A 26580-nucleotide genomic window follows, 5' to 3' on the forward strand; every position below is an offset into this window, starting at 1 on the left:
AAACGACGTATCGGGTGCGCGCGAGTCCGATTAGATTAGGATGTGGTTGTAAAATAAAAAGAAAGAAAAAATTTGGGAAGAAAATAAGGCCGCGACTTGTCTTTTTTCTTTTTTGTTTATTGTATGAGCGTACAAGCTCGCACACAGACACATATGCGGCGAGGTAGAGAGAGAGAGAGAGAGAGTAAACATAGCGACTTTGGGGAAATACATTATACATATTGTAAAAAGCTGATAAAGCTCTACAAAGGATGTGGGTCGTTCGCGCGGCCACGTTACACAAATGATGATTTATTGAATGAAACAAAGCGAATCTAAGCAACAACAAAAAAGAAATGAGATATACTGTATTATAGTCGCGTAAAATATACAATAAGTGACAGAGTCCACCACGACTGCTGGACGAATTGCACTCGCGTCTCATCGTGATCTCAGCAATATAGTCAGGAATGCAGACAAGCGGATTTTAGTCTCCAACTCGTTTTTTTTCTCTCTCTTTCTCGCTCGATATCTATAACTTCGTATGATATACCTGCAAAATCCATTTGCCGAGTCAGCGTGAGCATAACTATTAGATGCGAATTTACGTGCTCGAAGATACGAAGTCAATTTCTTTTGTTCAATTTTGCAAAAAATCAAAGTATACACATCCTCGCTCGTTGTGTCGAATATTATGCATAATCAAAAAGTGCCGCGCAAGTTAGGAAATGACGGAGGATTCGCGCGGGGTTATCAATTAATTGCAGCTACTCAGATTTCTCGCTTCGATAATGCGATTTCCTTCTTCCTACAATTTCTCGCGAGCATGACATTCGAGATGTATCGATACACCGGTGATTTTGAGGAAAGAATCAAGAAAGCGACAAATTTATTTATCATCATCATCATAATTATTTTCTTGATTTTTTTTTTACAAATTAGGCAAGCAGTTATATTGAATATCATCATTGTGAACAAAATCTCATTCTTTTTTTCACCTGACCATAGGCACTCGTCAAGCGCACGCTTTAATGGCAATCGTGAGTTTGCAAAAATGTTTTTCAAGTGATATAATGCCTGAACGATTGGACGATTAAAAAAGTTACCTTTTCACTTACAATTTTTTCGACTGCATCGCTCTCGATCTCGCAGCCATTCGTTCACGAAAACCAAGTGTGAATGAAACGACTGTGTGTGAGTTTGTGTAGGTAGGCGTTTTTCTCCACCTGCTGATAAAGTTCGATCAACGACTCGCTTTGATTACTTCGTACTGCCGAAGTTTTTCATTGAAATATTCATTGAGTTCTAATAATACAATAGTCATCTTTTCTCCTACTTTTTGTGATAACAATACCAGAGGGGGATTATGAAATATTTTATCGTTTTTGTACGCGTACTTGACTCATATTCCCTTGTTCGGGTTTGTCAGAAATGTTTCATAATCGATCTCGAAAAAAAATTGATAGCGCATGAATTATTACTCAATGTACGATAACATCGGCTCATAATTGATGTATTGTTTAAAATTTAATTATAATCGGAATGTTGCTGATGACAGATTAAAAAAAATTCTAAACATTCCGAATAACTAATGAACGGGTCGATAATTGATTGATCGTTCTAGAATGATTTCAACATCAATTACTTATTCGATGAACAATAAAAACAAAAAAACCTCGTTGATGATTTGATTGTAAAAACCTCTTAGTAAAAAACCTCTTACAGGATTAAATGAAATATATATTAAGCTGAAACAGTTCTTCAAATGAAATGTTTACCCTTGGAGGACTAGGATATGCCATTTGCCGTAAGGTTATTGACCTCGAAATATTTGACATTAGTTTAGTCAATTGACATTGGCTGCAGATGACTTTTTTTTATAGAAAAAAGTATTTTTTGAAATTCTTCAAATGACTGTCTTCCGAACACTAAACGTTAAGATGAAATTTTTTCTCTCTAATATATATTTTATTTTGAAAGTCATTAGAAAAATATTTGTTAAGACATAAGTGTTGAAGCATTTTATTTAGAAAAACAATCATTTTATCTTACACTGTAAAGTGAAGCACAGCATTTTTGCCTACAGTAGAATTATGACCCGAGTACTTATCATCAGTAGGTACTTAAAGTTGTCTCAGTAATCGATGGTAACTTACCGACAGCTGGAATGATTTTATTTTTCTATTGCCATTGATGATAATGATATACTAATGTTATGTATCATCGAATTTAAAGAAACCTTTCTTATTTATTTGTTCTCTTTATCTTCAACTAGAATCCTGATCTTCTGAAACATTTGAAAAATTCTTGCAGTTTTTCGCTATAAAAGTTAACTAATTTTTTTCCTTCACAGAAATTCAATCCGCGAAAAAGTACGCTTATCATGAGAAAATCACTCAAGTTTCATCAAAAAGATTTTTTACTCATTTTTGCAACGTTTTCTCATTAAAAAGAAAGGAAATAATCATCGATGTAATAACGCGAGTAATCGCTCCGCTTTACATTGGAAATTATAAGCGATCGTGTCGGACTCATATAGTCTCGCGCAGGTAAGAAGTGCATACATTCAACAATTCCAGCTAGCTGCGGAGAGCATATTTACTCCCACCCCAGCACCATCCCTGGAGGAGCGTTGCAAAATAAAACGCGGCGACCTCACCGCAAAGACAAGACCCCGCTTGGCGAGTATGCTGCCCCTCTCCCTCCTCCTCGTCCTCCCACTTGTAGACTATCGGTCCGGCTGCAAGAACGATTCGCACACTGTCGATGCGAACTCGCTCGCTCGGCGGATCTTTCGCGAACTAAAACTAAAACACTGCGAAAGCTGCTGCAGCGATTCGCGCGCCGTACATGCTGCAGCAGGCATATAAGCCCCTGCAGCTCCATCGCGAGCTCCAGCGTTTTGGTCCCGGAAAAAGTGCGCCACAAATCGGTATTATAGCGACGCTCGTGTTCGCCAGTGTGACGTTCGACCAGTCGTTTCCTTGGCCTAGCAGAATTGCGTTTATTATTTTGTAAAATTACAAAGTGCCACTCGAAACATCGAGGAAGAAGAAAGAGCGTGCGGCAGCAGCAGCAACAACAACGGCAGCAGGCGCGGCGCAGCAGCGGCCCCTTCTACCTGCACACAACACAGGTAAGCAGTCTGGCCTCTCGAACATATATATGAACTCGCACACATGTGCATCGAGCCTGTGCACATATACAAGTTTATACACACGTATGTATTTATCGCACGAGACTTTGCGCTTTCGTGTTGAACAAAGAGAGGTAACACAAGTACATAAGTTGCTATTCTGCACCTCTTGCAAATCTAATACCTTGTCTTTTGTGCCAGAGCTCTTATACATACATCACATGTGTGTGTGTGTGTGCGTTATCATTTCGCACCTTCTACCGCGTTGACTCTGCGAAAAAAAAGAGCCACAACTCTTGCTCCAGAAATTACGAGGCATTCTTAAGTGTAGCATCATCGGCTTTGCAAAAAAAATTTTGCGAATGCAGTGAGCGCGAATGCGATGTACGCGCCGAAGAAGTATATTTTGCGCGCCTCGCGCTGATCAGCATACAGTCCAAAAGCCCATATACAATGTACAATATTGTGTGTATAAATCCGTGTGTGTGGGCGACGCGTATCCTTATATATTTACATGCGCACCAAATGCGCATACAGATATCCCCGTGCGCGTACGACGTCGCGTCGCGCGCGTGGTGAACTATATGCTGCACCGTTATATGCGCGGCTCGCGATCGGTAAATATAATGCGCGTGTGCAAACGTGAATGGAATATGGCTGCGCTCGATGATTTTTTTGTAGCTGCTTAATTCTGCTCTCTCGTTCTCGATCGTCGCTCGGAAATAAATACACATATAGTGTATACAGATCTATAAAGTAGTCGCTCGAGACTCGTATTAAACACACACCGGCGTGTATATATAATTTTCAGCTCTATTGGAAGTAGACTTAGGAGGAAAAGATACTGCCGCGAGATAAGATTAGAATCGAGCCAGTAGTAGTAATACGGCGAGTCGAGGCTTTATTTGCGCGCGCCCGATGAGCAAAAAGAAGAACGAAGAAGTGAAAAAAGGTGACGTGTGTGTGGGTGTATTTTTCCGAATTGATATTTTTTCTTTCTTTTTTGCTCGCGCACATGTATCGGCGCGCACGATGATTTGTCAGAATAATCAGTCCTCGCGCCGCGACTCGAGTACTCACTCTACGCTTATTGTTTAAAATTCGCCGTGGTTTTTACGTCATGTTACACAAGCTGTTATATTATTTCAGATTATTATTGAGAGATCGTCGTTGTATTTGCACTCGACGTGACGTTCATCGTTCGCGAGAACATTACAATATTTTCGCTTCGCACTAACGCGCGCGCGCCAATTTTTCCCTGGGACACGTGCTTTTTTCTCAAAATATAATATGTAAATATGTGTATCCGCGACAAAACTGCCGGCAGATCTGTGTCGCGGCTCGGATCCCCCTACCCGCTTATAATAATTTTTCGGCGTTACAAGCGTGACGCGCCAATTGCCGATCGCGCAAGTAATAATTCATGTAATATTTGGGACGCGATCGTGTCATTACGCTCAAATTATGTCGAGTGACGAGCCAGAAGCGCCGAGCGTTAAGGATAATTTTTATTTTTCGAACTGAATGACGTCGAGAGAGAACACGCCTGTTGTGGTTGTATCTTTACAACTGTATAGATTGTGAAGGCAATTTTAACGACCGCACGATATTGTATTATAATATTGAATATAAAATGTATAAAGTCAATGTCAATATTAACGACTTAATACATCTGCTAATTTTAGAACTATCTCGACCTTGTTACATTTTCGTAAGGATTATGATCGATCGATCGCTCGTTCGTTGCGACATTTTATCTGTAACTCGACGAAAAGAAGACAATTGATCATTTGCCCTCGCTATACAAACACTCACTCGCACACATACAAATGCAAATTAAGAAGAAGAAAAAAGAAAGAAATGTTGGCTACCTCGGCGAGATACCACACGATAATCGCGAAAAAAATACATTTTAATCTCTGCTGCTCGACTCGGGCGAAGAATTTGGGCTCATTTTTTGTTTAATTAATGTCTCGAGCTCTCTGTAGTGTGAAAACGGTGTATACAGTATATATAATACAATATAACATAGCGTCGAGCTGCTGCAGCGTAACGGAATCGAAGAATCCACGTATATAAATATAATTCGCGCTCGGGCTTATATCAATCTTGCTGCAAACGAGCTGATCGTGGCTGCAGCAAAAATAATAATACAATGACACGGTGTGTCCAGTGCTCGATCCGATGCTACATACGTAGCACGTCGTTCATCAAAATAATTCCCCTCCTGAAAATGCGAAAAAATACATCCTCCTACATAATATAACTCCGCGCGCGCATATACACAGCAGCGATGGCTACACGGTATACCCGCACACACGCATACACACACGTACACGTATCACACACGTGTGTACAGATATATTCCGTAATAATAAATGACTTCTTGGCAATAATAATACATCAACGTGTCGAGCCTCTCTTGTGCTCTGTCTTGCGTTATTATTGCAGCGCGCGTATACAGTAGGTATCTGTATTCCGCATATGTGTGTGTGTGCGACTCGAAAAAGAAGTAAAAAAAACGCCAAACTTGTAACGCGCTGAACATCAGAAAACGGTGACTCATTCTGACTGGTTTCATTGAAAAAGTTTGTGCGGCTTATATATACCTCCAGCCTTTCCGAGCCGAGCTACTTTGGCTGTATGCATGAAAACGCACACATGCGTACATACATACGGTGTAGAGCCGCGACCGGGCTCGGCGAGTATATAATAAAATAAAATAAGTACAGGTAAGTGGGAGTAAGTGTATGGATATATAAATGTAGGAAGGAACTATATCGCGTCGCTGTCGCTGCTGCCTGACTGCAACGAAATCAGGACAGCGAAAGCACCACCGGCGGCATTATAAGGAGGAGGAAAGCCTGCTATAATGGGCTCTTCTTCTTTTTCATCTCTGCTGCTCTTCAGCTCGCGCGCGAGAAAGTCTCTTGCTCTCTCTCTGTTCTTCTTCTCTTTCTTTCTCATCTGCACTCACAATTCGCGAGTTCTACGTGCGCGCAATATCTCGGATGTATGTGTATCGCGCGCGTAAGTAAGCTTTTTATTTTGTTACTTCCCGAGTATTCCACCTATGCGAGGCTCTTCTTCTTGTGCTCGCGAGAGAGAGACGCGGAATTGAACTGAAAATAAGAAAAGGCGCAGTATATAATATAATGCACGTATGTGTGCGCGCCGTAAAATTGAATGAGATGTTTCGAGGAGGGAAAGATGGTGTATACCTACTACTACACGGCGGCGGCGAGAGAGATGAAAAATTTTCAAGATCATAAAAGAGAGAATATAACACACGGCCGATGCGCAGCGCACACGCGAGGATCGAGAAAACCGGAGGGGCGAGAGAGATACGTACGTGCGAGGGCACGTGAATCGAAAATTTTAAACGCGAGCTGCCGATAAATTGCTCATGCACCGAGAAAATTGAAAGCCTCGTCGAATTCGAGGGAGCGAAATTACTCGCCGTATTCTCCGTATAATCCGGGATTTTTCACGCGTGCAATATGTGTGAAAAAAAATGTGAGATTTTTGTGCTTGTATCCAGCAGCAGCGATATCGAAACGTATCGTCAAATTAAACGATGTACGGTTGATCTTTAAAACACGTAGATCAGCGCTAAATACGTAATTTGCGCTTTCTCGTTGTTCGATTAATGACTACATGTATGATATTACAAGGATCTTCTCCTTTTATTATGTTTTAATTTTTCATAATGATTAAACGATCCGATCGAGGTTTTGCAACCTCGAGTCTAAATTAAAGCTTCGCGTAATGTAAGCAAAAAAAAAATAGTCGTACTGTAATTTCTCTTGTTTTGTAAAACACGACAATTGGCATCGACACAGTGTATACGCTTAAAAGCCGAGAAAATGTCCGCCTCACTTCGCGCATGCTGCGTACGTGATCCTATTACGCGTTTGCATTCGCAGCTCTCGCAAATATTCTCTCTCGTGCACGCTCGCATATGCGCCGTGTATATGCAACGGAGTGCACAATATGTGGCATAAACTAACACGCGCGGCGCGTGCAAGATTTTTCAAGCCGATGTGCTGCGCGTCGCGCCGTCGCGTTTAGTCATACACACGCGAACGCGCCTCTTTACCGCGTCTCTGCGCCAAGATAAGGTTCGCTGAGAGACGTCGTTTAAACTCGTGTGCGCGTGCGTGCGTGTGTTTACACTGCGCCGCGATGCATTTTAAAAGCCAAACGCATATAATAATCCTGCAGGCGCACACCGGAAAAGGAAATTTAACGCGAAATGCTTAATTTTTTTTTCTCTCTTATACTCAAAAGTACAAATGCATATAGATGAGATTTTCGCCGCCACTGAAACTTCGGAGCTCGCGCGAAAATGCGACGTGCGCAGTGTGTAGTTGTCGTGTTGTTCGAACAATTATACATCGCGGGCAAAAAAACTGTAGAACAATGTTTAATACTACGAGTGGCCGTTTCGCTTACAGGCGCAAAGATATGTACTCGGTGCGCTGTGCCGTGTGTGCATGTCACGATCGAAGAATGTATAAATTATATCGAGCTCAAAATCTATCCGATTAGCGAAGTAGATAAGTAGCGTTTAAGTACGTGATTTTTCTGTGCACAAACTCCCCCTCTCGGTCTATTCGTCATTTTTTTTCTCTTCTCCTTTCTTTCTTTTTTTTTTTCATTATTTTGTTACACACAGAGCGCCCAACTCTTTGCGCGAGCTGTGTGTTGCGCTCTTTTGCAAATATAAACGATTTTATCTCGGAGCTCTTGGCTCGTAGCTCGACTCGCTGCTGCTGCTGCTGTATTATATAAGATAAAATTGTTCGGTATCATCGCCGCCGCTCGCGATCCGCGTTGACGATAATTCCTCGGGTAAACACACACACGCGTATACCTTACATACTATACAACATGCCATTGCAACTAGTTCACCATTATTATAGTAAATTAATTCGCACTGTCTCATCAGGCCTATTTATGTACATTTACATGATCCTCTTTTTTAATAACAATCATTCTCGCAAGCCACGATATAATTCCCGTATGTATAGTCGCTCGATGCAGGCTTATATACAACACCCCAGAGCGAAAGTCGAGCGAATCAAAGAATAAGAAAAAAAAACGAGAAGAAAAGAGAGCAGGTGAGGCAGCTGTCGAGTATAAATATTAATGGTTGCACGTGTGTATGTGTAAGTACTATATACGTGCTCTGATCCATAAGTGCGTTTACATGAAGGCTAATTTCACGCAGCCAACGTGCCCGGGGTGACGTTATATTATCCCTCTCTCTCTCTATCTCGTGCGCATAGAGCAATGCAGCTCGAGTGTGCGGGCGCGTTATTTTAATTTTTTTTTTCTGATTTTTCTCGGTAATATCTTCTCGGGACAGTTCTGCCCTCCTTTTATGCTGTATATGTCCATTATAAGTGGGTGGAATGCCCGGTATTTTGCCTACCACATAGGCGAGCAGCAGCGCACGCGCCCTCAATTGATTTCACATTAAATTTTACGTTAATACGCTTGTAAGCACGTTATTATATAAAACGTGTAGCGTATTTAGAAGTGTGTGATAGAGCGGCGCAACTATATGAGTATGCGTTTCTAAAAGAATCGGTATATCGTTTTGCAGTTGCGATTCGATATAACGAAGAGTCTCACGACGATAAGGCTTTGGCACGCAACATATTTAACATGTATGATTAAGGCCTTGATTAAGCAGTGCGGGTGCTCGAATCATCAAAAATTAGTTATGAAACATGACTGTAGGATAAAAGCATTCAAATCTACTTGTATTCTCAAACATGATTTGATACTTGCGAGTGCGACTTATCCGCAGCACGCCACCTAGCGGCCGGTCTTCGAGCTAAAAGTGGAAAGTGAACAGGGCAAATATACTAACAAGTAAAAGGATCTCTATGATTGAATTCTTCATTGAATCTTCGCCATCTCTGAGCTATGCTCTTGGTGATTATTTGTCGACGCAACAGAGACAGGGACAATTGTGTACCTATCCATACACGTGCAGGGAACTTCAGATAAGTCATGCCTGAAATGGGTTCCAGCAAACAATTTGTACCTATCAAACAGTGCGATGAACAAATTTATTGATGATAATCTCACCTTGCTAGAATTAAAAATCTTCTCTTGCCATGAACAGAATGGGTTTTGATGTCATTGAAAACCTATCAATCAGTCTGAACTCATCGTCTTTGACATTTTTAGAGAAATGTATACACACTGAACGATTTCCTGAATTTCTGGAGTAAATTTGATTTATTTGATTTAATTTGTTTATTATTGGAAACGTGGGGTAAACCCCATACGGCCCCGAGGTAGATTGATACAGATAGTAAGAGTAACGTATTCGCAAACTGTAATTAAAAAAGCCAATAATTGTCGGTATCATTCGAGATCTCTGACTTCTTGCTTAGGAAAATATACTGAAGAAGCTTGCTCTGGGTGTCAAGAAGGTCATTTTCGAGTATGACTCGGTTTTATGCAGCATTTTGGATGTCGAAAAAGTGGGCAACAGAGTCTGCATCGATCCACTGATTGCATAGCTGGCTCGTCTGGGTTGTTCTCTCACTATCATCGAATTCGTATATTTCGAAGCTTGTTATTTGCGAATTAGACATAAGTTAGAGTTGTCTAAACTCAATTTTAAACTTACTTATAGAAAATGAACGTTTTGACACTGATTTAATTTATGCGTTAATGCCAAAAAAAGTATGACGATTCAATTATAATTAATGCCAGCCTCTACCACTAGATGGCGTATACCTTTACCTGTAAATCTGCAAGTGGTAAAGTGAGAATAATTGTATTAAAGTTCAAGTAAGTTTTAAAAATTGTCTACAATGTTTGTGATTGCACACCATTATCATATTGAATTCAAATTAGCAACTATAATGGAATTTTAGTTTTTCATTTCATATATAGAAAATTAAAAGTATTAGTGTGAAAATTAATGTAAGCGTGGAGGAAGTTCTTCTCCGTCGTCTATATATTATGAAAAAGTCCCAAAATTCTTACAAGATTCTACGAGACTCATTTTTTCAAGACTTTTTCGTATGAATCTACTTTCATCTACAATAATAATCAAAATGAAAATGAATCAAATTCTTACCGATTATTAGAGTTTTACGTAAAATTTAATGTAAAAATCATACTAAACGATTCATGGAAAAATTTTCAAGTTTATTTCAGATCAAATTTTTTATAATGATTCTGCATGAAATTAAAATCATCTATGATGGAGGAATAAACTTCTTCGATCCACTATCGTCTGCTTGCATAGAATACTGCGCATATCCTTTTTGAACTCTCGCTGATTAAATGAAAATTTCCCTTTCTCAAAATTTCCCATCCTCCATCTCCTTCTTTACTTCAGACTCGACCTCGTGATTTCCAGTACACGAATAAGATATATTAAGCGAGCATATATAGATCGACTCGTCTATCCGTATCTCAGCCAATCGAGTGCACCGAACGAAGAGCTGCGCACCTCTCGATCGGCATGAAAAACGAGTTATATGTATACGTGTGTTTATAAGTTACGACTCTTGATGTTTACCGCGAGTATATAAAGGCGCTCGCTAGACGTCGCCGTCTCGACACCGCCGCCGCGAGTAAAAACGCCCAAAAGCTGCACTACTGCTCTACTTAAACAATATATAGACGCACTGCACTACTATATAATATACTTTTTCATGTGCGAGCACCTATATTAATGGTCATAAAATATCCTCCCGCGCGGGCAGCCGTGTGGTGGTTGAGAGGAGCGGAGGGAGCTAGCTAGAGCTCATAAATAACGCAACAAAAGGCCTTCGCGATCGCGAATTATAAACACACACACACATATAATACACACAGGCGCATAACTGCATTAATAATATAACTATATACACGATCGTACAGTACGTAGACTGTATAAAGCTCTCGCGGCGGGCTCACTGCAGCGAGCTCTGCTCTGCGTTCGACAAATTGTAGATCATGTATGCTAACCTTAGAGCCATATGCACGCGGGCATCGATAACGGAATTTTCTTTCCGATTTTTTGCTTATGCAGCGGCGGCGAGAGCACACAAGCAATCCGCATCATGCAGTGTATGTGTATTTCTCTGTGTGTGTATAAAACAGTTCAAGCCCGTGTAACGTATTAAACAGCGCGCATAATAAAGCCGGCTGCAGATCTCCGCAGATAGAAAGTCGAGATCGCCGGGCCGCACGAGTACATATGCTGGTACATATGCACGCAAACACAGTACGGCTGTCTGGCAGGCGCACACACACACTGTTTAGTGTGTACCAGATGCAACGAGGAGGACGAGAAAATCCGCGTATTCGGCGACTTTCGACTCTTTGCCGAGGCAGTTAGTACACGAAAGCTGCAGCTGAGTCGAGTTGAGTTGACGCGCGAAATTCGCCCGCGCACAACTGCACCGCATCAGCACGTGAGAAATGAAATCATAACAGCGAGTTGCTGCAAAATGTGAGTCGTCGTCGTCGTCGTCGTCGTCGTCTCAGTAGTAGCTCCTTTTTCTCTCTTTCTTTCATTGAGCGCGAGCTTTGTTTCACGTTCGCGCGCAGACTAGTAGATTTCGAAATTCCACCGCGGAGATTATTAATCTATATATTACAACGTTGTACACGACGCTGCTTTGGGGCGCGCGATTACGTACGATTATTAATTCATTCGCGCATGTAGTACATATCGTTGCGCTCGAGGCGTTGATTTTATTATATTATTTATTATATTTATCAGACAAAAATATAGGTGCTCGGGCACGAAAGGCGTGCGGAGGAAAATGTATTATATATGCAAACAATGATGGCGTTTTATTGCTACATCATCGCTTTTAATATACACACATGCGGGTATAAATGAGTACATACATACATTTACCTATACGTTACTTTCGATTTCTAGGCTATACACAACTCGTATCGAATGCAAACGATCATCCGAAACCGAGAGGCATCAAACTTGATGGATGTCGATCGATCGGCGCGCACAATATTTATAGAATGGTTGACGCGATCGGTACGAAGCCGTGAAAGCGGAAGCTCCCAGAGATAAGCTCGAGCTCGCAATTACTCATCGCTCTGGTAGGCAGGCGCGCGAAAAGCCTATGCTCGATTCGATCAAATAGCGACGTTTCTTTATACACATAGACGAGAGGCTAATTCTCGAAAAAGTATATCGCCTACACGGATCAGTCAGCAATCCGTCGAGTGATATATACACTCACACACAGCTGACGATCATCTCGAGCCGGCGAGCATGTGAGAAGAAAAAGAAGAGAGAAGACGATCAGCCACTGCCGGCGTATCAGCAGCTGTCAAATCACCACCAATCGTCCTGAGTGAATGTGTGTATGCGAGTGCGTACAAATTCGTATTCATACAAGCGAGTCCCGCTAAACCTCATTAATTCGACAAAAATGATCAAAAATCTCGGCTCTCGAGTTACGTGTACACACGTACAAGAGCCTTTGGTGCGTTTCTGCTGCGCGAGAGAGAGAGAGAGAGAGCCCATAAGAAAGAAAGAAACGAAAGATGAAAAGATTTAATTATCGAAAAACCACAAATATGCTTGGTCAGCCGAGCGCTCGGAGCGCAGCGTGTGGTAAAGAAAGAGAGAGAGAGAAAGACGTCGTGTATTATATAGAGGGAGGCAGCGGAGAGAGTAAAGAAAAAAGGTCGACGTTTTGAATTTGATACGTTAGTAAGTAAGTACGAGTACTCGGCGCGCTCCGAGCTGCGGATAAACTTAAAGTGACAAGCAGAGAGAGAGAGAGAGAGCCTCGTGTTAACCGGGTTCCCGTTGCATTGCGCGCGCGACCGACCGACCCTTTGTCTCCCCGGGTTTGATAAAGTATTGCGTGCACGCGAGCAAGAGAAAAGAGCAACGGTATATGGGTACACACGTATGTATGAATGCGCCGTATATACGTGCTCCATGTAGCCACTTATACAGATATGCTTAATGTATTATGCATCGGACACCTTGGCGAGCGTGAAAATTTTCGGGCCCCGTTTCTTTTTTCCCAGCTTGGAAAATTGTTGAGTATTTTCGAGCCAATTATACAGTCGTGACTCTTTCTTTCCTATAAGTGCGGTCGCCTCTTATTATACCCACTACTACTACTATAATACTCGAGTGTGCTCCGAGAAACTCTTTCTTCCATGGATATTTTACGATCGTCTTAGGTTGAAAATTACGGATGACAGCTGCTGTAGCGAGCCACGAATCATCGAGTTCGATCGTTTCTTTTCTTTCTCACTCTTACGATATTTTATTGGGCCTCATTGAGAAACTTGTTGCTGGGAAATCAGCTGCGAAATTGGACACCGTCCATAGATTTCGCTAAATTTAACTTCAAATCTTGAGAGTTGCACTGCGCCACTGCGACCGGGACGTTTTATTAGTTCTGCGTCGTAAAGTATCTAATTTGAGAAAAATAGAGGGAATTCAGATGTATTTAACAAAATTATACATTTTATAAAACATTTAATAGCGAAACGTCGTTAAGTTTTAATTTATCAAGAGCAGGATATACGTATAGTGCGCCGCAAATAAGGTTTTCTTTTATATATAAAATAGTCGTGTCCTCCCGCGGTCGAGTGCATTTCCTTCTTCCTTCTTCTTCGCGCAAAAGGTCGTGGTCGTGTCGAGGTGGTTTTTTCTCTCTCTCTCCCTCCCTACCTCTCTTTCTCGTTGTTCTTTCGTTATACCTACTACTAGGACTCGTGCTTACAAGGTTGGAAGTAGAAAGAGAGACTAACTCGGACGTTTTTCAGCCTCGTATACACGAGATATGGCTCTGTAGTCTTTTTTAGAAAAATTAAGAGTGATCCTCGCGGCTTGTCTCGTTTGGCCTGATAATATCCTGTCCTGTATACGGTATAGGCTGCAGATACACATCAGCTGAATTAGCTATCTTAGAGCTGGAAGGGAAGGGAGTAAGAGAAGAGAGGATATCTCTGCCGCCACAGCGCAGGATGATATTTCCTGGGAACTTATTGTTGCGCGCGCGCGCGCGGAGGCAATTAAGAAGGGTATTTTACCCGGACTGCAATGGATTCAGGCAACGATGACTGATGCGCTTCATAATATATAAAGAACGGCGAATGATTCGTTTTTTATACACTTTATGTAGCTGCAGTTGTTGCAGAATGTTTTTTTTTTTATTACGACTGCGGTGCAGCGTGCTTAGTTTTAGATTAACTATGGCAAAACGCGCAGCGAACGGAAGAATTTCTCCTCGAGGACGAGTAATTTTTATAAACGTTTTATTGCATCGAGACGCGCCGCAGGTGAGCTGCCGCGCTGCACGCGAGAAAAATATTCCCTACCTTCGACTCTCTTTATAACTTCTTTTTTTGTCAATTAATCGTCTTGCTCGTGGTCTCGAAAAACGCGTATATTACATCGCTCTAAGAATTAATTTAAATGACGTTAGAGATCGCGCCCAGCATGGACGCACGCACGTATAGTATATAATCCTTTCACGCAGAGCACGCGGAGAGTCGAGGAGAGACGCAAACATCGAAACGCGCGGAGCAGTCTCGAGATATTTCGGTAAACTTTCGTGAGCCGCTATCCCGGGAACTGCGCTCTAATACGTGCGGATTCGAAAATCACCCAAGAATGTTTATGTGCGATGAGCCTTAAAAACATCACCCCCTCATACAAGTGCACACACAAATACACGTATACAGACACGTATAAGTGTACATAAAGGATTTCTCGTCACATGCAGCTCATTAGAGGCAGCTCCTCGGCACTAACGACTCGATCTACACGCACATTATGTACGTGCAGATACATATTATAAGTGTGGTAGTGGCCGTTAAAGTCGGAGAGCCGAAAGAATTGAGTCACACACACACGGACAAACACTCGGTAGTTTGCTTGCAGCTTTCCAAGAAAAGCACCAAAAAAGAGATGCGCAACAGTTCATGTCCATCAGAAATGTACGTCCCGCTTCTCTCTCTCTATACATAAAATACATCCGATACTCTCTCTCTTTATACACGCAGAAGCCATAATAATGCAACGATCTCGCGCGGCGCGGAAAAGCACGTCGCGATGTATACACAGCGGATCGTGCGCAAGCGACGAGAGATGATCGAGGGTGTGTCGACGCGCGCCCCCGAGACACTTGCCGCCGTGTTGTGGTCGACTTTTTTTCCCTTATTCTCGGTTTTTTTTTTTCGTCAATCTGCACGCCAACAGGTTGTTGATCGTCGTCGTCGTCGCTGCTGCTGCTGCTACTGCAAGCGTGGGGACCTTATTCGTGCGAATTTCTAACCGGTTTCTATTTCAATCCGGTGTGTGCCCACTACGATCATGTATAAGAATTTCGACACACAGACAGAATTTCGTACATTGTTCTCATTGTTTTGACGGAATGCCTAATGTTTTTTTTTTATTCCGCTTCGATGGTTTCATACGTACGCATACAGGTAAACACATACGTGTACGTACACGACTCGAGGCACGTGAGATAATATTTCAAGCGTTCGAAGCAACAATTATATCGTGAAACTCGACTTATATGTTAACGAGAGCTTATAGGCTACATATAGAGCCCCGGGGCTCTACCCACGCGCACCTTGAATTCGGATTTCTCTGCGCGCCTAAGTCTAGTATTTATGCGTTTCCTCGTGAAAATATATGTCCTCGCGCCGATAAATTTATTCATTTCAGAAAATTCGACGTTTAAGACAGGCTTGTACAATATAAATCCATCGGCTCGGTGTCGAAATAATTAGCTGGCGTAATTGCGTATCATTAGGAAATAATTGATCGACCGGCCGGCCGGCTTACTCCTATAATACGTGTTTTTCTTTTTGTATTTTATGCGTATGTTTGTGCGTTGCCATGCGAGCTCGAGCGACGACGCGGCTATGAGTCATCGCGTCACGTCCTTTTTTCCCCTTAAAGCTGCTCGAGCTGCTGCTGATGGCCGAGTCTCATAAGTTGGTATTTCTAGAAAATATTTACGAAAAAGAGACTTCTTTCGTATCTGGCTCACTTGTCGAACTTTTTTTCCCGTCCAGCAGCGGCTGATCACTGAATGTTGTTTTCATTCTCTCTGCGCCGTCGTAGCTCGTTCATAAGCAGTTTTTCTGCCGATGAGAAAAAAAAGAATTACGAAAAAAAGCTGCTGCTAATGCCACTGTTGCTGCTGCTGCCTCGTGCAAATTATAAGTGCTGCGTTGAGTTATACTTATAAGCATCGCGTAGCACGTGTTTCAAAAGCTGCAGTCGTCGTCGTTAATTTTACTCCGCTCTTCTCTCTCTCAATAGCGATCGCACGCATAAAGCAAGTATGTTACGTTCTTCGGTTTCATTTTTTGCCGCTGCTACGGATAAATAGGAGAGTCGTTTTTTGAATTGCGCCGTTTAACCCTCTCTCCATTGTGCGTCGTCGTCGGGCTGCATGTGTATCCCAAAAAACATTGTATACCCGTGGTGGCGGCCCACTCGCGGAAACCATATGGCACACGCGAAACGAGAACAACAAAAAAATAACACGACACACATAGGTAACTCAATTAATTCGTAAAGTCGTCGACGTCGTCGTCTTGGGGCCCTTGCGAATTGTGTCCTAAAGGAGGCGGCAGCGGCACACGCTCCGCCGTGTAACATCTGTCGTGTATACCTCGCTGATATATCCTTTTTTTCGAAGGATCCTTCGAAGACCGCGTGACATACTGCTTGTATTCTATATATGTCGAAATTTCGTCCTGAAAAGAGCCGCGCGCATTATTGCGTAATCTGTTCCCTCGTTTGTTATTCGCGCTCGCGCGACACGCACCTGCGCACCCGTATGCTTACCCGAGTGATAAATAGCCCTTATATTGCCGAAATCCTGGCGGAAAGGACCGAGTGCGTTTTATTGCAGTTCTGCGTTTCCCTGTTTTTTTTTGTGTCCTCGCTCGCGTCGATCCGAAGCTTAGCGCGCGTGATTTATGTTACACGCAATACAGGATCGACAAAGTGCGCGCACTTTGCGGATAATAATTTTTCCCTTCGCTGCCTTGAGCGCGCGAGCTTGCAGCGGGCAGGGCAGTTATGAGCATCAAACGTCGTGCGGAGAGCTCCTTAATCTTTCTCACCGGATGAGCCTTGTAAAAAAGTTTATAAACAACCACGCACAACGATGATGAGTGAACGACATCGCGCAAAAAAAGACCACGAGCGGCGCAGAGTTTATATCTAGTGCAGATCTCGTATCTTATACGCGCGTACATGGGTGCATCCAGGGAACACACGCACTTTTGCGCGCGTCGCATAATGAAGCCTGGAAAAGCATGTATTAAGGCACTTTTCTCTCTCTCTCTTCAGAGCCGCTCCTCCGAGCACTGAGTGTATATATAGTAATCTTAGAGCTTGAGCTGCGTACTTCATAAATGGGAACCCTTCGCGCGCACGCGTGCGAGAGCTGAGTCGTCGTTGCTCATGCCTCAGAGAAAAAAACAACAACAACAGCAACGAGCAGGAATCTGCCGCCGAGCTTAAAGGCTCCCAACGACCAGATGACATACGATATTATCGCCAGCGTTATATAGCGAAATTAATTTTCAATCGTATAGTCTTACAGAATACATTATAAAACGCAGATATTGTCCCTCGCCCTCGATGCGTCACTGTATTATAAAACGATAGTTTATACTCGTATCGTTCTAACTGGACGTTCTCACAGGCGCACAAAAGTACGCAATCGTTGTTGTTGCCGATTTCTCGCCTCGAATCCGAATCACTCGTCTTGTATCGCTCGAGATTTGGATCGAAAAAAGCGATCGCAACGCGGCCGGTATATATCCACGCAGTAATACACACACGCTCGCGAGTGTGTGTGTGTGCTGTGTAAGTACGGCTCGTTGGTAATAATTCGCGCAAAAGTTGGTGTGGTTCAAAACACCTCGGCTGCGCGCGTATAATGGCACACACGTATATTCATCACCTCGGTGCACGCAACCTACCTACCTACCCGTAAGACGTAGTACACATATTCTCGCGGTATACGCCAGGCCAACGAGAGAGAAAATAAGAGCATCGAGTGTGTGTACTATGTGTATCTCTCAGCCCCGGCAGATTACGGGCTGCTGCCGTTGCTGATGCTGCTGCTGCTGTTGCCGATGCCTTGGCGGCAGCAGCAGCAGCGGTTGCACAGACTCGTTTTACCTCGAGACTCGGACGAGATCGTCTATCGGGTTTCTGCTCTTCTCTCTCTTTCTTGCTTGCTTGCTCATACTTGTGTGCGTATCTGTGTGTGAGTATGCCACCGACGACGCCATATGGTAAAGGGCCCGATCATCGTCCGAGGCAAACGACTCCAAACTTTTTAGCGTGAGAGACAGAACGCGCAGCTCTTTGCGTTTTTCGGTAGGCTCATACATAATTAATCGGATATAACATCGCGGCGCACGCGATTATATACGTATACTTAAAAGTAAATTTTCGAGTGTGCCTCGGAGATTTAGGCGCATTCATGTGGCCCGCGCACGTCACGCAGTGAGAGAGAGAGAGAAGAGCAAAGAGAGATAATAATTCAACGATTATAAGACGAGCAAACAGGTGAAGACTTTTCGTGTCAAACTTTATTGCCATTTAATATGCCCCTCGCATCGAGATACAGCAGCCTAGTGATCGGCCTTCGTAGAGTTGCTTGCGATCGGCATTTCGGCCCGATGAGTCAATGAATTCCTCGGCATTCTTATATCGTCGTCGTCGTCGAATTTCGAGTGTATGGAATTCCTCCGAATACCTTATCCGATGGAATTAGCCAAACCGAATTCAAATCCGTAATAATGTATGACACGTACTCGAGACGCTGCGCCGGAAAAATCACACTCACCGGCTTCTTAATTCTCTCAATAGACGCCTCGGCAACCCTCGAGAGAATCAAAGTATACCATCTCATCGAATTACCCCATAGGTATATACGAGTGGCCGCAGAATAGCGCCTAGTAGAAAAAAAAGAAATAAGTATAATCCGTGGCTGCTCACGCGCTTATAATGTTAAAATGTGCGTAGAGCTACAAAAGGAGCAACTTCCTGCGCGTATAAGCATAGGGTACAGTACACCCATGCGAGATATTTTTTCGTCGACGACAAAACAGCTCACACTGCTGCATACATCGCGCGCACACACTCCTTTCGCAGAAGCGACAATATGAGCCGCGTGCGCCTCGCCGTTGACACGTGCATAGCTTTTTTATGTATACATTTTGAGATGCTTATCTCAATTCCTCTACGACGACGACGCCCCGGGACAGAATCGGCGTCAAAATTCACGTACTACTACCACTGCCTCATGCGTATGTTTGCCAGAAGGGGAGGGTGCATGTATAACAATCGAGCTTTCCTGCACATGCGAGGCTCGAATTTGTCCCGATCGTCGTGGCGCAGGGCGTTTTACATTTCCTTATCCGCGAGAGCCGCTGCTGACTAATTTTCTAAATCACGCACTCGACAATTGTTGGTAATGTAATGACGCACATGAGTCACGCGCAAATTTCTGAATAAAAACATTACACGAATTGAACGATGATTTTGCACTCGTATAACATGAATAATACAATTATTATATACGTACGATAGCGGATTATTAAAAACCTTACTCACGTTATTTATCTCTGCATTGACGTTATATTGATCCATAACTGCTTTATCAACTTTATCAAGCGGGCGCGTGCGATATATAATATAATTGACGCTATCGTGTGTACCTGCTGGAGCACTATGTGCTTCCGATGCAGGCAATTAAAAGCCATTTGTTAATATTATTACGCACGGGGCTTTTCACACGTGCAGTACGATGCGTCGGCATACGTATATAGCATGTATAAAAAGCCGTACTCGACCAATGGCATTATATATTTGGGTCAAAATAATACTTTTTTACAAAACCGTGCGCACGTATGTCACCGATCTTGACGCGCTTTTGGTATGTTATAGTACATGGTAAAAAGGTCCCAAAAAAAAATTTTTAGACCCCCTCCCCCCTCCTACCCCCCACTTCCGGTATAAACGTCCATTTTCGATCTATATTTTTTCTGAGGACATGAAGCAAGTAAAAAATCTGAAAAAATTCATAAAAATACTTTTCCACAATCCAAACAACCTTGAATTTTTTCAGATTTTTTGAGTGCTTCAGGCCTTCAGATAAAATCATTGAAAATTTCAAAAATCGAGATACGGCGGTATGAGCCGATGTAGTACTCGGAAATTTTTTCAGTTATTTTTCGCATTAAAAAACATAACCTCAATTTTTTTCAGATTTTTTCAGATTACCTAACGCACCTTTTGAAGCCAAAAACCGATTTTTTTGACGAAAATAATTTTTTTAGGACAGTACGGAGCCTCGAAAAATCTGAAAAAAATTTTTTCTTGTTTTTTTCATCAAAATACGTAATCTCAAATTTTTTCAGATTTTTTAATTGAAGGCGATAGCTTCTAGGGCCGAAAAATGCTATTTTTAACAAAAAATGGTTCCTAGAACCCGATGGTTCCGGTGAAAAAATTTGAAAATATTTTTTTTGAATTCCTTGTCAAATTTTAATAAATTTTGACCGTTTCAAAAGTTCGATTGAAGCTTCCTAGCTCATTTTAGAGCATCAAACGAGTTTTATCATTCCTTAATGTCTTCAGAAACGTCTTCAGATATTTTGCACTAATCTTTGTCCTGCTCTAAAATGAGCTAGGAAGCTTCAATCGAACTTTTGAAACGGTCAAAATTTATTAAAATTTGACAAGGAATTCAAAAAAAATATTTTCAAATTTTTTCACCGGAACCATCGGGTTCTAGGAACCATTTTTTGTTAAAAATAGCATTTTTCGGCCCTAGAAGCTATCGCCTTCAATTAAAAAATCTGAAAAAATTTGAGATTACGTATTTTGATGAAAAAAACAAGAAAAAATTTTTTTCAGATTTTTCGAGGCTCCGTACTGTCCTAAAAAAATTATTTTCGTCAAAAAAATCGGTTTTTGGCTTCAAAAGGTGCGTTAGGTAATCTGAAAAAATCTGAAAAAAATTGAGGTTATGTTTTTTAATGCGAAAAATAACTGAAAAAATTTCCGAGTACTACATCGGCTCATACCGCCGTATCTCGATTTTTGAAATTTTCAATGATTTTATCTGAAGGCCTGAAGCACTCAAAAAATCTGAAAAAATTCAAGGTTGTTTGGATTGTGGAAAAGTATTTTTATGAATTTTTTCAGATTTTTTACTTGCTTCATGTCCTCAGAAAAAATATAGATCGAAAATGGACGTTTATACCGGAAGTGGGGGGTAGGAGGGGGGAGGGGGTCTAAAAATTTTTTTTTGGGACCTTTTTACCATGTACTATAACATACCAAAAGCGCGTCAAGATCGGTGACATACGTGCGCACGGTTTTGTAAAAAAGTATTATTTTGACCCATTTATATCCCACGTATATCCCATAAAAGTCTCTCTCTACGATAGAGAAAAAGGATCCTCTCGCGTCGATCCGCACTCCATAATATTCACGCTTATTAAACACGACCAAAGGCGGCGGCCTCCTGCCTGCCATGAGCGAAAGAAAAGAAGAAGAGCGAAAAAAAACACATGTACGTACGTACTGCACAACGTTTCAACATCATCGTTGCCGCTGCCGCGTTGATGCTCGAAAAGCTCATCTCACGTACGTATAATCGGTCGCCGTTTACGTTCAAGGCCGTAAGGCAATACGCAGCATTATGTTCATATACAATATATATAAATGTAATATAAAAGTCAGTTAAAAAAAAAAGGAGGATGCAGCGAGTGCTGCGGTTTTGATGCTTAATGCCGATTATATATACGACGCCGAGCCGATAAGATGATGATCGGTATACAGTACGCACACTCACACAGAGATCGGGAATTCGACGCTGCTGCGCTACGATGGCGCGGAATATAACCCGAGCGTAGATTTCGTCGGACGATAAGATTTTTTTCTCTTTTATTTTACTTAAAGACGGTAAAATAAAATAAAAAGGAGAGGGGGAAAAAAAAGGTCGATGTTTAAGTACCGCGGTGATTATTGCCGCGCAGCTCACGAGCTCTCGTCGATGTCACGGCTCGTGATAATTATGTGAACGCGTTGCCGGCCGATTGAAAAATGAACGTATGTAATACGGCGACGACGAATTCATAATGACCCGATTTCGCTCGCCGCGACTCTCGCTGTCGTACTCAGCAGCTGCTGCTGCTGCGGTCAGCAGAAAGACAGAGTTTTCCAACACCTCCGAGATTGGGTGTTAAAAAAAATGTTCAACGCGCCGCGCTTAACCACATTATGTGAACTGCGTTTATTCTTTTGAAAAAATTGATCAGCTGAATCCAGCGTGAATATCTTTGGAGCGATTCAGTTTACATAGGTACGATTGAGTCACAAAACGAAGCTTGCAGAAAATTTAGGGCAAGCCAAACGAGCCGAAAAGTGACCTTAATTTGACAGCATTCATTATAATAAATGGTGTACTTTATTTTTCTTAAAAAGTTTATTGATTTTTTTGAAACGTTAGATTACATAATAAAATGACATTAGAAAAATCGATACTACTGTAAATGAACATAAGTCTTTCAAAATCTAAGTTAAATTTTATAACTTAATTAAGTTTTAATGCGAGGGTGATGTACCGAATCGATGTGGGTTTTTAAACTACTCTTCTGGGTAAATTTCTTTTCACATACATCACAAGCGTAAGTGATTTTATTATGTACCGCATCAATGTGAATTTGAAGACTATATTTGTATAAAAAGGTCTTTTGACATGTATCACATGCATAAGTGATCTTATTGTGCACCCGATTGATGTGGATTCTGCGATGACTTTTTCGTAAAAATGATTCCCCGCAAATATCACATGCATGAGTGATTTTATTATGTGCCGAATCGATATGGTTTTTGAGATAATCCTTTCTCCTAAATGTCCTTTGGCATATATCACATGCGTGAGTGATTTTGTTATGCACTGAATCAATGTGTTTTTTGAGACTCATCTTGTGTGTATATGACTTTCCGCATGTGTCACATGCATAAGATATGATTTTATTATGCACCGAATCGATGTGTTTTTTAAGACCACCTTTCTCTGGGAATTTTTTTTCACATACATCACAAGCGTAAGTGATTTCATTGTGTACCGTATCAATGTGAATTTTGAGATTATTTTTTACTGAAAATGACTTTCCACACATATCACATGTTGGCATAAGACCATTATGCAGTACATCGACATGGTTTCGTAGATAACCCTTGCTTGTGAATTTCTTTTCGCATATATGACATGAATGTTTTATACCATTATGTATCCTATCAATGTGGCCTTTGAGACTACCCATACATTTGTACGTCTTTCCACATACATTGCATGCACGAGTGATCTTTTTATGCACCGAATCAATGTGAACTTTGAGATTACTTTTTTGTATAAACGTCTTTCCGCATGTATGGCATGAGTGTTCGATACCTTTATGTAACAAATCACATGCGTGAGTCTTGTTATTATGCGTTGCATCGATGTGTGTTTTGAGGTTAGGTTCGTTGTTAAACTTTTTTTTGACAGGTTCACAGTCTAACTTCAAATTCACTTGTTTTGTGACGTCATCAAAAGATTCCTCTTTCACTTCCTTCATGGTTTCAGTTTTGATTTTGTTTTGGATTTTATAATTATCACTACCTTTTACGTTTCGCAAGTGACTTTGAAAATCATCGTCAATTTTTTTAAACGTTAGTAAATTAATGTCGGGTTTGACGTCTTCGCATTCACCAACTATTTCCACTTCATCATTAAGTTTACTTTCATAATTTACGTCATATGTTTGGAGGCTATGGGGCTGTTGAAAAATTAAAGCAATGTTGGAATTTTCAAAAAAAATTACAGTACGAGTTAGATTCAATTAACGGAACTTACTGAATTTTCTCGCGGAAACGGTTGTGAGTTTTTAAAATCAGGTTTTTCGTCATATAATTCACTAGTCAATGTATCGTCAGGCTCCTCTTTCACTCTAAAATAATTCCAGTAAAGTTAAGTATTAGGTTATGATATTTTTACAATTTTATTCTGATAGAATGAAGATTACCTGACGGCGCAATTGATTGTATCTATGAAGTCCATCTCCGTTAACATTTAATTGACGATGCTTTTTGCAATGATTTTACATATCAAACTGAGTAAACGCCAAAAAACAATCGAAGAGCGATGTGCCGTGCTTGCTATATTTTGATGAACTGTGCCTATGCGAAGAACACCAGTTTATGCGCCATAAGTTCCACGGCGCAGCCCTTCGCGTAGCGCTATATTTGGCATGCACGACAAAACACCGTACTATAGGACCAACCGATGCATAGCTGTAATTTCATGTTATAAAATTTCGAAGTCATCAATGTAAATGAAGCAAAAATAAGTCATCATAATTATATGACCTGGCGTCTAATGAATGGTAGACGATTTTCTATCAATGATATATCATTGCAGAATAATTCTGCGGATCACTGAGAAAAAATAAGTGCCTTATGAGTACGAAACGAGTGTCCCGCACGAACGAAGACTGCGACGAGTGTGCAGCTTTTCGCTGTATCTTCGTTGTATTGGTGGATTCCGGTGCATGCGATGCGTCGATGAAGAAAAGCAGTATAGGATACATTCCTCGAGCTGCGTTCGGACGTGTCACCGGTGCAGGTCGCACCTATTTCTATAAAGCCATTGACACTACTTATATACTAGGCGTGCTGCGCGCGTGCAGTCGCGCGGCAAAGTCGCGAGTACGATTGTATTTTGTGCATGTGTACTGTGCGTGCGCGTGGCTCGCAGTGCTCGACGAGATAATAGCTCTGGACAGAAATGAAATTTTCGCGCGAATTACGTTGGCACACACGGGGCCCCGGGAGAAGAAAAAAGATAAAAGGGGACCGCGGGCTCATATGCAGTGGAAGAGAAAATTTACGAGATTTTTCGGCCCAAATGAACGTCGTATGTAGACGTACGAAAAGATTATTCAAATAACGACCAGTGACTTTTATGTGTCGAAGAAAAACGAAGCGTGAAAACTCATCTCGCTTGCGAAACTTTCCCGTTCGATTTTATTATTATTATTGTTATTATTATGCATCGCGTCCGAGCGCGGTGACTTTCATTGTCTCTTTTTTTTTTCTTTTTACGACCGATTTCACCACTCGAAAAACTACTCGTCACTCATTGTTCGAGGAGAGAAAAGAGAGAAAAGGAAAAAAGGAATTACATTAGATACAATGCCGCTCGAGGACGCTCGTTTGAAAAGGAATTCGGTTTGTATATTATTTCCTGCCCCCCTCGCCCATGCCTACGGAGCAAATTAGCGCATTCAAAAAGACGCTCGCATACTTTTGTCAAAAACTCTCACACCTACCCCAGGAGAGTAATTCGATCTACATGCCAAAGTGCAAAAAGGGAAAAAGAGAGAAACGAATTAAAAAAAAGGAAAGAGAAGAAAAGCCGAGCGCACGAATATCTCGAGCGTAGACCTGTACGAGTCGAATTTCACGATGTCGTACGTGTATGTGTGTGTGTTGTCGTTGTCGCAAGAAAGGTATGTTATACATATAAACGGAACAAAAACCGGCGGGGGTGGGTCAATGTCTCACGTGTTGCTGCTGCTGACCGGCCACCAGCACGACCTCGATGGACTCTATAAGAGCACAGCGCAACAACGAGGATGTACACAAACACAAACACATCGTGTCAAGCTCGAGACTCGACTCGCGGTCGATGACTCCCGAGCGAGAGCAGCGCGATACGTGTGTTTGTAACTATCGGCCGCGCATAGTCGTCGTCTTTGCGCAGCTCGCCTAAATTGGCCTCGCGGCGCGATCGACACCCATTGGGAATTGCCGATCGCATGCGATCGCTGTGGCGAAGCTTTTCCTCTCGTATTCGCGATCTCGAGCGCGACAGTTTGTGTGCGTGTGTGTTGTCGTGCTGTTTTTTTCTTTCCGGATCCCAGCTCACAGTCACATGCAACAAGACATAAATCGTTAGGATTTTTTCCCCGACCGCTCCTGCTTCTTCTTCTTCTCTATCTGCGGCTCGTCGAGTGTTTTCTCAGATATAAGTGTATTTTTAGAGACGCTGTAAATCAGATTATAAAAATTAATTAAAGGAAACTATTCATTTGGCATATACGAGCGTAAAATATCTAAGCGGTCGCATAAATCAGCCACACGATATAATGATGAGCGGTAAAAAAAATCCATTCAATCGGTTATTACTATGGATGTTCATAAACGCGTCGGCCACAATGGAAATATAACAAACAAATATGACACTTTCATGGGAGAGCTCGCGTCACTTGTCCCTGGATGATCGTCTCGACGCAGCTAAGCGCGCAGTACGCACATACCGATCATGCGAGCTTATCCCATCGACGGTTTTAACATACAATACGTCTCTCGAGCCAGGGCCATCCTCGCTCGCAGGCAG

General features: G+C 42.0%; 1 protein-coding gene across 1 annotated transcript in view; it reads left to right on the forward strand.

The window, feature by feature from the left end:
* The first annotated feature begins 2780 nt into the window (after positions 1-2780).
* Positions 2781-26580, forward strand: part of LOC106654777 (podocan) — a 39693-nt gene continuing 15893 nt past the window's right edge. The window contains exon 1 of the mRNA XM_014374788.2: positions 2781-3115. The gene's annotated coding sequence lies outside the window, so the exon portion shown is untranslated. The remainder of the gene's footprint in view (positions 3116-26580) is intronic.

This window comes from Trichogramma pretiosum, unplaced genomic scaffold (genome assembly GCF_000599845.2).
Source record: "Trichogramma pretiosum strain Unisexual culture from Peru unplaced genomic scaffold, Tpre_2.0 scaffold46, whole genome shotgun sequence".
NCBI classification, from domain to species: domain Eukaryota; kingdom Metazoa; phylum Arthropoda; class Insecta; order Hymenoptera; family Trichogrammatidae; genus Trichogramma; species Trichogramma pretiosum.